The following is a 12,384-nucleotide window of genomic DNA, read 5'->3' as shown; positions in this document are numbered from 1 at the left end:
AACTCAGTTGAGTTAAATGGGCTTTAGCGCCAGCTAAAATGCCTGCAGGATCGCGACCTGATTTTCTTTCCTCCTTTCCACTCCGCAAATCAGCATGGGATGCGCTCATTGGTCCAATGACAGATCAGGAAGACCATTTCCCCAGTCAGTATAACCCCATAAATCCCTTACCTGTCCCCAACCCCATGGCCACCTCATATGCACCCAGAATCCTTAGTAACTTCGTCGCCAGCCGTTGCCACCCTGTAGGCCCTACAGTGGGGGCGTAGGAATCCCCTTTGCACAAGCACTCCTTTCTCTGCTGGACGCATAGCTAAATAAAGGAGAAGGGCTCAGACTGTAATAATAGAGGATCACGGTGAAACTATCTTTGTTCATAGTCATCCCACGCCTACCCGTCCCCTTCTCCTCTTCCGGTCGAAATATGATTGATAAACCGCGAGAGGGAGAAGCCCCTTTTTTGCGCGGGTTGCTCTTTATAAAGACCTGTATATTGATGGCGCAATAATTACTATCCTATCTCCTTTTTAAACCTCCACTCTTAAGGTTTTCTCCTCCTACCTCCTTAACACGCCCCCCCCCCCATCTAAACACACACAATAACAAAAAAGTCTTAAAACATACGCAAACTTGCCTGGTACTCATTGTACTCAATTGGGCTTACCTCTGAACAGATATGCACAGGAATTGCTCTATCCTAAAGTTAATGGAGGGCTTCAGTAGTCCCTCCAGCCAGAAACTTTGTATTGCTGCAGCCTTTCCAAACGAGGCTCTCTCCTCCACCCTCAGGCAACCCACACGCACTTTATGATCTTTTGGATCAATCCGTCGACCGCCTGGAAGATGCGTATTTAACCTGGCTGTAAAAAGACGCAACCTTTATTGGCGTGTGATGATTATATTACTATAAAAGAAATTATTCCCCCGTTGTCGGCCGTCAGTGCACAAATGATTTCAACTTATTTCTCTCCCCCGCTCTCATCACTGACTCGTCTTCCCTAACCAAGGGATCCAGGTTTTATGAGCTAGGCTTCCAAACAGGGAAATGGCGCAGCAGGTGATTCTAGAGTGGCACCAGACTTCCTGGATCCGGAGCATCCGCGGGGTGCGATGCATGGTCAGCGAAGTTCCACTCAATGGATCTTCCTCCTGGGTGGACATGCATTCTACCGGGTTGAGCTATAGGACGTCATGGAACCTTATGCACGCTTACTTGGGAGTAAGTGCAACTGAATTCAATGGGAGGGGCCGGAGGGCACTTACTCCTGAGTAAGCATGCATTGGATCAGCGTGTTTGAGAGGGGATGGGAACTGGGAGAATCGGAACTGCCATGCCTTTCGATAATTAATCCAATGGATTAATCTGTTTTACAGTTAATTGATCGACTCAGTTCACCAATGCCCACTTTGGAATACGAATAAAACAATAGTTGGTGCTTTGGCATGTGTGTTTCAGGTATGGCTCACCTGTGGCCCTCCATATACTGTTGGACCCCCAGCCAGCGTGGTCAGTGACCACAGGCGATGGGAGCTGAAGTTCGAGACTGGTCTTAGTTGTTAGCTGCCTGCCTATACCCAGACAGAGTTTTAGAAGGGACCTCTCAATTTCACCCTGGCACCTTTCACCTTCTAACATGGGGACTCACCATGGGTGGCGCCAGAGGGGGGAAGGGGGCAAGCCCCCTCCTCAGTTTATGGACTCCGTCACTAACAAATACTGCCTCCCATATCTTAACATGTGGGACACTTCTCGCTCACCTCGAAATATTCTTTGCCCTTTCTGGGTCAGATTATGCGCCTTCAAAATACTTATATTCTCTTGCCAGGTTAAAAAAGGACGCCAAAGCCCCAACAATGTTTCCAACAGACACAAACACACACGGGGTTTTAAGAACTTTCAATAAAGTTATCTGCCTTTTGCTAGTCCCCAAGAAATCCCAAAATTCAAAATAGGGCAGAAAAGAAACCCTTCTCTGTACGAGTCTGTGACCGTATGATAAATGATTAGTTGAAACCCTTCTGTAAACAGCTCGTCCCCCCCCCCCATTATTATTTTTTTCCTCCCCCGGGGGTGGGGGCAGACAGAAACAGAAAAGTAGGACCTAGCTGGGGCGTTGAGGGAAGAGACGAGACTTCCTCCTCTATTCTGCTCTCGCCCTCCCTCCTAGATCCCACCGGACCAGCCCTCCTTTTCCCGAGCATCCCGACCAGTGTAAATCCGGGGCTCCTAAGGCACCCTCCCCACCAGAATCTGGAAACGGCCTCGCATAAGCAGGAACCCGGCGAAGCACCAGGGGAGGCGGCGGAGAGCCGCAGAGAGGAGGCACTGACAGATCAAGGAGAGAATGATTGATGGCTGCCCAGAGACCAGGCTGCCCATTGCCACTGGGGTGTAATTGCCTCAATTAACAAATGGGAAGGCCCTCGTTGAACCATTCAACTTGATACGACGCTGCCCGTTGGCCACCGATGTGAGATCTTGGCACCGAAGGGGACATTCCTCGTCCCCCGCCTTCTCTCTCTGGCGTACCTGTGTTTGTGTAGGGGTGCGCGCATTTAATACTCACACGCGCACGTATCTGAATATGTGTGTTTTTATTTGCATTTAAGAAAATTCTTATTAGAGTTTCCCTCGCTCTAAGTTTATGTAAAAGAAAATCACGGAGTGATCCCGGAGTCTTCTCTTCTTATGTACCTTAAGCTAATTGGAGGCTAATTTGTTTTATGCCTCTATGTGAAGGTATAAAACAAAACAAAAATCCAAAAATCCAGGCGTTCTTTAGGAGCCTTTTAAATGTATGCGTATCAAAGAAAAACACAAGTTATTTCGGAGTAAGCTTCGTAATCAGGAGTGATTCTGAAGTTTTCACTCTTCACGTATACCCGTAACCAGAGCGAACCAGGCGTTATTCTGGAGTGTGTGTTATCAAGGGTCGCGGGAGGCGGTGGTTAGGGGCAGGGATTTTGTCTGTTATCTTTTTCTAGCCTCTCCGTTGTAAAACGAGCAACGCCACGGATATTCCCTTTTTTGCAACCACACCAGGTTCTGGTTGCACACCCCTTTGTGACTCGCTGCAGCGGATCTCGTTTGCCTGTTCACAGTTCCTCCGATTCTTCGGGTGTGATCAAACCCACCCCAATAGGGAGAGAGAGTCGTTTGCAACAGGTTTTGAACGGCAGAGGAGGAAAAGAAGTCAGCCTTTTCTCCCTCTTTGGATTCTCCCTGCTACGCCTTGCTGTTCCTTTGGATCAGCTAATAAGGCACAAAGCCTCCCCCCTCTGAAATGGTTGATGTGCGAAGGCAAATATAATAACTTAAAAGTCAAGTGTGCGCGCGCGTGTGTGTGGAGGGACACAAGAAACCAAACAGAAAAGCAATGGAAGTTGCGCGCATTCTCTAAGGGTGGCGCTAGAGAGCCGCGAGTGAATCCGGAAATCTGATCAAACAGCTTTTAGATCTAGATTAGAGCAGCAGCGGGAGAGGACTCTCTCCTCCCTCCCGCTTCTCCCACAAGCCAAAGAAGGGGAATAAACAGAGTCAACCTGTTTCTGCAGGGGATGGAATACGCTCAGTCAGGTAGAAATCTCTGCTAATGCATCTCTCACTCAGTTGCAAACTTTGCAAACTGGGGACTGTGAGCCTGCTAGATCTCTTCCCCACTGTGCTGAGGGCCTTTGGAGTCCCTTCCGCTTTCTGGTCTTTTATAACCTCCCCACCCCCACCACACAAAAAGCAGGCTCTTCTGCAGCCAGTGGTTATTAAGTTCTAAATCAACCATTGCATTTCAAATGCCCTTGCAAAGCTATTCTAAACTTCCCTTGTAGCCAGCAACTGTTTTTTTAGAGTCCCCCCCACCTGGGGGCAGCAGGGGGGACCTACCCCCCTGTAGGTCCCCCCTGCTACCCTCCAGGTATCTGCTTGGTCACATGATAATAGGATAATAGGATGAAGGGCTAGATGGGTCATTGGGCTGATCCAACAGGCTCCTCTTATCTTACTGTTTTTCCAGTAAAACTCATTCTGGTGGGAAGGCCTTATGGTGATGACTTCCAATCTCTCAGCAGTAGGAGCTGAGGCAAAGTTACCAGCATTTATAATTTAAAGCCCCACTTTTTCTACAAGGAGCACAAGGTGGTGTACATGGTTCTCTGCCCCCCCATTTATCCTGATGACAACCCTGCGAGGTAGACAAGGCCAAGAGAGGGTCACCGGCCCAAGATCCCCTGCTGAGCTTCATGACTTTGATGAGCCCTAGGCCTTCCCAATGCTAGTCCCCCTCCCCCTTTTTACCCACACAACAGCCCTGTGAGGTAGGTTAGGCTGAGAGGCAGTGACTGGTCCAAGGTGCCCCAGTGAGCTTCACAGCAAAATGGTTTATAAAAAAAGGTGTTGATTCATCATATTTGTATCCCATCATTTTTCCACATGAAACATAGAACAGACCTAACAAAAAGCTAAACTTTTCTGTAATTTGGAAAGTGAAAATGAACTGCTCCTGTCCTGCATTCGGAGAGTGAAGGAGGTGTTTGATTCATGATGAGCAAACTGGGGTGTGGATGTGATGAAGGTCACATGACATTTGCAAAAAGAAAGAAAAGAAAAGAAAAAAGAAAAGAAAAAGAGATGGAGGGTTAACTATGTATAAACCTTGCTCTTCTCCCAAGGAGCTCATGAACATGACCTTCTCCATCTTCATGACAAAGTAAAAATAAAAGTCCTGTCTCTTTTTTTAAAGAAGGCTTCTGAAACTGGGTGGACTAAGAAATAGTGACTGATCCATAGTCACTCAGTGAACGCCATAGCAGAGTGGAGATTTGAACTCATGTTTCCCTATTCCTAGTCCAAAACTATGCCACATTAGGGTCCACAACTGAAAGCTTTGCAATTTCCTCTCCCCTTGGGTCATTAAAAAGAAAAAGAATCTGATTTTTAGTCTGAAAACTAATATAATGAATTGTGGACATTACTCAGCCTTCATAAAGATGATATTTCTTCTCTCTCTCTCTCTGAATTAATCTTAGCAACATTTCTATCAATGTGATTTAGGGTCTTTTCAGGTGTTTCATTTTAAAACTTTGTTGTTGTTGTTGCTCTACACCAAAATGCAGCAATGTGTGAATGCAGCTAATAAGCATTTGAAGATGCACACATTGTATTGGCAAGCACCAGAGAAAATAGGGGTTAGGTCCATTTTTTTATTGTGAGTAGATGAACACTACATTTGTTGTGTTCCGTTATGTGTGAAACAGCCCAGAGCACAGTAATTTTGAAGCCCTGTGAATTGGAATGAAGCCATCAGGAGAGTTATAGTAGTTGATTTTCTAATAATAATAAAATGCTCATGTGACAATGTCTTCATTGCTTTTTCTGTCCGTGTCAGTATATTAAAACACTGACAACTCTACAATTCTATGAGTCTATGACATAAGAGCAGTTCTGATTACACTTAAACAGCAGCTGAAACTTCATTTTGATTCCATGGATACTTCCTTTAAAAATAATAATGATTTTTCCCTTTTTGCAGAAGTTGGTCTATAATGTTGTATAGCTATTAACGTACTTTAATAATAGAAATAGAAAGCCTCAACTAGATCTCCCGAAGGTCTATCTGCACTCTTTGAAAAGAGTGGAAATAAGCTTCAAATCAAACTTAAAAGTAGAAAAATGACTAATCTTTTTTTTTCTTTAAAAAAAATGAGACAAAGAAAATAAAGGTTTCCCCTGGAAAAAATCAGCTTGATAAGGCTGAGTTATTGTTAACAGAGACAAATGTATATGAAAAGTCATTAAGAACACCCTTGGGTGACATTATGGCTAATTATTTAATTGCATAAATCCCTAGTGGGAAGAGTACATTAATTATAGTGAAATAAAATGACTTGTTCTAAATCATTTGGCTCAGCAATTTTTATGTATGCTTTTATACGTCAGACCATTTAAAAATGTACATCAACTGTATCTGTGTATATATATCTAGATATATCATATATAATAAAATATATAATATATAAGCTCTTGACACACTTCCTGAATGCTCCGAGCACAGCTGAAATGAAAAGGTTGTTCAAACCTCAAGAATATGTCTGTGTTAATGGCTCTCTGCCTTGAATCATTGGCAAGTCTCTGTCCACCTCCCTGCTTTTAATACAGTACATTAATTTATTTCTCTTGGTCTGGTCTTTACAAACAAATGAGAATCCTGACACCCAAGACATCATTCCACAGACGAGAAAATGAAAAATCAATTTTGTGGTTTAGATAATGCAAATCAGTACATTCCTTAATTAAAAAGTATAGGGGTGAAAAAAGGATTAATTACCTGGATGGTGTCCGGCCGCCGTGGGTTGCTTTATACGATGGCCTTTTGCAATTAAGCACTCTCTTTTACTGCCCTTTAGCGATTCCCCCCACCACGCCATAATCTATGTGTATACATTGGCGCGAGTACCGCAGTGTCAGTTCCAGAGAGGCAGCTGTGTTACTCTGTTGCAGCAAGAAACAAGAGTCTTATTGCATCATAAAAGACTAAATATGTGTATAAGCTTTTGTTGACTAGAGCCTGCTTCATCAGTTGCAGTATGGTAACCATTTTAAATAACCCATTGGCACCTGGTGTTTTAAACTATGTTTCTATACAAAACCTGCACAACTTTGTAGAATACTACTCAAATTCTTCCTGTTTTAACTAAAACAACACCCAGCCTACCCCTCCCTTTTGATTGTGTGTGTATGTAGAGGATCAGAAATCATGTCTTCTTTTCTTGCTTTGCAATTCCACAACTGCTTATGCTGAATCCCTTTCGTCTCACATAGCAGGCTGGAGGGGATGGAAATTGCCTGTCAAAAAATCCTTGCAAGCTCTTTCTTGGTGAGTTGTAAACATTGGCATAAACCTTGCATTAATGGCTTCTTGGGTTCTGCTCTCCATTTCATGGGGAAATAGTTTTGATTTTCTAGATGCCTTCAAAACATGTTGTGGACTATTTTCAGGAAAGACATCAAAAACAAACAAACAAACAAACAAACAAACAAACAAACAAACAGGTTTTAGAGGTCACAGAAACCCCATTTTCCCCAAACTACTTATACGTTGGTTGAAACAATTCCTGTTTAAATAGACACTTAGGCACAAATTACTCCCACAAACTTCAAATTTGTATTTCATTGCAACAGTTTTGCTGGGGGCAGGGGAGAGAAATCCCTGCTATTAGAAATGAATGTTCCTTTTCTTTTTAAACGATGGCTTAGATTCTACATGCAATCTTTAATTTTGTTTGCAGCATCGACAAGAATTAGTTTGGACAATGAGTTTTAATTTAAAAGGCAATTTACTGAGTGTGTTGACAGACAGGCTTTTTAAACGGCACCTTTCCAAAATGGAGGGGAAAATAAAACAATGGTTGAATTCAAACTGAGCATTTAAAGTGTCATTCTGTGGGCTTTTATTTTTTTTAAAGGGAGGGGCAGGAGGGGCAATTATGCAGCAAGAGATGGAAGAGAAGATTCAAAGGATCTGAAATTTAAGAATATAATCTTGGAGTGAAAATTCCTGCAGAGAACAAAGTAAATTTTTGATCCAGAGAATGGGCTTTTTTGCATTCAGGTTTAGAGTATTTTTGTTTGTTTCTGTGTGTATTTTTGCATGGAGAAGGTGGAAATTCTTCAGGTCTATGCATGAATAAACAAGTATATGTGGACGACCTTAATACATAATTTATAGTGATCAGTCACTGCAGATCTAACTGAATAAACCCACAACAAACACTAATTGTTTTGACAAACAGGAGTATAAGATGGCTTATTTGTGGAACCTGTCTGATTATTTTGCCTTCTCTCAACAGCTATTGCCAGCTGATGAAATCTATGCTAGAAAAGGCACTGTGCGGGTGGGGAAGACCTCACCAAGAATATATGGGATGTCAACAAGGCACATGTGATTATGGTGATAAAGTGTTCTAATTGTGGAGAAGAACTAAGAAGGCCAAATCTCTGAGACAAGGTAACTCACTGAAGTAGTATATGACACCAATTTCGATTTAATAGGAGAAATAATCTGTATTCAGTCAAGGAGAAATCCAGGGCACAGTTTTGGAGGAGGTGATGTACTAAGATCAAATTGGAAATATGAATCTGAAGATATTTCAAAAGACAATATTTCTTTGTCTTTTTAATGCAAGGGCAGAAGACCTGCTGCAGATGTCACTGGACTCCAACTCCCTTCATTTCTGGCCAGCTTGGCAATGGTCAAGGCTTTATGGGAGTTGCAGTCCATTAATGTCTGAGCAATGTCAGCAACCTGTGATCTGTGGGTGCCATGCCACAAAGCCTCCCCTTGTGAAAGGTAAGAGGCATTAGGAGATATTTTAGGACTGGTCCAAAAGATAAAGTTTTCCACGGATTGACATTTGTTCCAATTCAGCAGAGGGTTGTGCCCTCTGTCAGGGAATTTCTCTACTTCTGATAATTTTACTAGTACTTTTCTGCACCTTATCCAATGCCCTCTGTTAGCACCTGGAGTCTATGTGTATCAGCAGAAGTTGAGCTTAACTACGAATCCCTGCCTGGAGCATGCTTTTATCCTGAAAGCAATCACACAGAGACTTTGGGTATGAACATAAGGAAGCTAAGATTATTATAGGAAAGACATGCTTGATAGAAAGAACTAGAACCTTTTCTAACCACATTGGCTATGCAAAGCGCCATGCTTTCTTTTTCATCTCTGCAGGCAAGACAAAGGAAAGACATCTCCTCTCCCAAGGTGGGATCAAGAAGAAGCGGCAAGAGGCAATAAGGTCAGCAACCCTGAAAGCATCAGAAGGAGGGTCAGTACAGGTTAAGTTGGAAAGACACACACTCTCTCTCTCTCCCCATGCAAAACCCATCAGCCTTAATACAAGCTCAGTTGCATCCCAACACAGTGGCAGACCTTGGTGTCTCACATTTCAGTGGCACCCTGTGTGACACCAACATCCAGCACACCCCGAGCCTTCCATTGGATGTCATAGTTGTGGTCTTGCTACAGCACCCCAGAAGCTCCATGCCCGGTGTGACCAAACTGTTTGCACTCCCCTCGATCTGCCTTTGTTCTGACACTTCCAACACCCACAGCATGTTGGGGCAGCCAGAGTGGCACACCACCGTCAAAATGTCAACACTTTATCGGGTAGCCAGTATGATGGCCTGCACCTCAAGTCCCATCAGTCCCAGCCCATATGGTCAGTGCTAAAAGATATTGGGAGTTGTAGACCAATAACATCAGGAAAGTGCTTTGTAAAATGGTATGGTTTTATTTCACTTACAAAGGAGGTACATGGTAGTGGCGTTCCTCTGGTCTGGATCCTGTAAATGCAGTGAGAATAAAGGCTGAATTTAGATGGGAACTCAATAAGATTGCACAAACCTTTTAGGATGAGCACAGGCTGTGACAGTGGTAATTTATTAGTTCATTTGCCACACCTGTAATGATAGACAAACACATAACTTTCTGTAAGCATGGTAAATTCTTTGCTATGCAAGACTAATTCATGATGCTTTCTCTGGCTGTAAAGGACTTGGGTACCCTTTTGTGACCACGGTCCCCCCCCCCCAATCCTCCTATATGTTATTCAAAATGCAATAAATACAATTAAAAAAAGAAAAGAATGTTCTACATTGGCTAACCCTTCTATAGATTAAAATAATGGTCTCATGAGCCTTGCTGTTTCTAATAATTCTTCTCATCAGATTTTGCCATTTCTCTGCCACAGCACCTAGAATGGTAGCTGTTAATGAACTTTCTGCTGAAAACTCAACATCCCATTTCTGGATAGCTAAAGTCAGTTGAGGGCCAGGCAAGAAGTGGCAATGAATACATTGGGTTGTATTCAGGGCTTTTTCCCCAGTCAGAATTCACCGGAACTCAGTTCCATCACCTCTCAGGTAGGTGCTATTGCCATTATAAGAGAAAAATGGAGGCATTCATGGTGAGTTCCAGCACCTCTTTTTCTAAAAAAACAATAATAGCATGGGTACTGGTTGTATCCAACAAAGTCATCACACCTGTGGGACGACTTCCACTTGTGCAATGGAAATTCCCATTTCTCTCCTCCCCCTGTGCATCCCCACAGCCTCTCAAATCTCCTCTGTGTGATTCCTCAACACTCTGGAACAGATTTGGGGGGATGTTACATGGGAAGGGAGGGGAAGTTCTGTTGTGCAAGCAAGCAGAAGTCATTCTGTGAATGCAGTGACATCACTAGATATATCCCAACAACTGTGTGCCTTTGTTCCCGCAACACATCTGCTGCCATTGCACATCAGATGCAATACCAGCTTACATGAAGCTCCCAGAATTGGGGATAAGTTTTGTTGAGAATTTTGGAAACATCCCCAAAGAAATCAGATTTTCTTTTAGCCAAGGATTATCCTTTATGTTACCAACAAAACCGGCAGAGAGAGACTGACAGAGACTTGAAGGCCTCAGATGTGAGGAATCCAGGCTAAGAACTGTCATTGTGGACATTTATTCGGGAAGGGACAGAAACCGGGGTGGGGAGGGAGGGGAGAACAGAATTTCAAAATTTGTATGACCTTTGTGTTTGGCTATTATGACCTATATTTAATATAAAAAGGGGGAAATTTGTGGAAGGGAATTTGGGTCGACCTTAGAAAAGGATTCAACATTTATAAGAAAATTGGATAAGTAAAATTTGGCCAAGTAATAAGAACTAATTTTTAAATAATAATAATAATAATATGTAAAGGATGAGAGATAGGAACTTGCTGAGCTAATTATTTGAATTAGGATGTATGAAGGGGGGGTGGGGGGAAGTCAGGAAGTGGGGTTAAGAAAGTAAGGATATGAAATTATACATGTTTTGTCTTTGTCTTTTCTTTTTTGTGTGTGTGTGTTTATAAAATGTGAAAATCCAATAAAAATTTTAGTAAAAAAAAAAAAAAAAGGGTTATCCTTTACTGCTCTCATGTTGTTTTTCCAACACATGCGTTACACTGAAGGTGGGACCTTTCTGGATATATAGAGCATCTCCCACAGGCCCCTTCTCTTGGGAAGCTGGGACCACTTGGGTTTCCACACCCTAGGCACACTAATCTACAGTAAATCTTGCCAAATCAATAGGGTAGTGGTGGGAAATATCTTGGAAGTATATCATTTTTAAAGAAGCAGGAAACCCTCACAAGAGGCACGGCCATTAAAAGCAGAACCTCTTTTATACCTGTGACTCGTTGCAACTGCAATTAAAAACATTCCAATAATAAATCAGGGCCATATCGCCTTTAAGGCTTTTAACTTTTCATCCAAGTTCAAACTGGCTTCCCCCAAAAAATGTGCCAAGACTTTCACAATGTGTTTTTATGGACTCATAAATAAATATGACAATTTGTCTGAGCTGTATTTCCTTCATATTTGATGACAATGTATTATGACATTCACTCATTTGGTGTGCAAAAAACCCCTCTAATGCACTTAAAATCAGATTTCAAACTAAATGTTTTATGGGGAAATATTCTATTGATCATCCATTTAAAGATAGTGGGAGGGTGATTCATAACCAGCTGTTTGATATGAGAGAGAGAGAGGGAGAGAGAGAGAGAGAGAGAGAGAGAGAGAGAGAGAGAGAGAGATTGTGAGGGCATTCAGACCATGATTCTTAGAATGGTGCATGTCAGAAAATCCTAAGTGGAAGATCAACCATTTATTGCTGCTTTTATATTTTTGCATTCACCATTTAGAATTTATTTCTCCAATCCTTCTCGATTCTCTGGTTTTTAAAATGCATGTTAGATAGGTGGGAAATAGAAGATACATTTCTTCTCCCAGATGAATCTGGAATATAATGCATTAGTTGCTTATTTATGGAAACATATCCATCATAATTGTGGGACGCGGGTGGCGCTGTGGGTAAAACCTCAGTGCCTAGGGCTTGCCGATCGCATGGTCAGCGGTTCGAATCCCCGTGGCGGGGTGAGCTCCCGTCTTTCGGTCCCAGCTCCTGCCCACCTAGCAGTTCGAAAGCACCCCTAAGTGCAAGTAGATAAATAGGTACCACTTTATAGCGGGAAGGTAAATGGCGTTTCTGTGTGCTGCGCTGATGCTGGCTCGCCAAAGCAGCTTCGTCACGCTGGCCACGTGACCCGGAAGTGTCTCCGGACAGCGCTGGCCCCCGGCCTCTTAAGTGAGATGGGCGCACAACCCTAGAGTCAGACACGACTGGCCCGTACGGGCAGGGGTACCTTTACCTTTACTATCCATCATAAACAATTTTACAATTAACATAAACTAGCAATGTGCATGGCTGGGATCAATCTGAGAATGCATGTCTAATAATTCACTTGAGAACATGAGAATATGAGAAGAGCCCTGCTGGATCAGAGCTACATCTCAC

The sequence above is a fragment of the Podarcis cretensis genome (assembly GCF_951804945.1).
Source record: "Podarcis cretensis genome assembly, chromosome: 8".
NCBI classification, from domain to species: Eukaryota; Metazoa; Chordata; class Lepidosauria; order Squamata; family Lacertidae; genus Podarcis; species Podarcis cretensis.
This window is presented reverse-complemented; position numbering follows the sequence as displayed.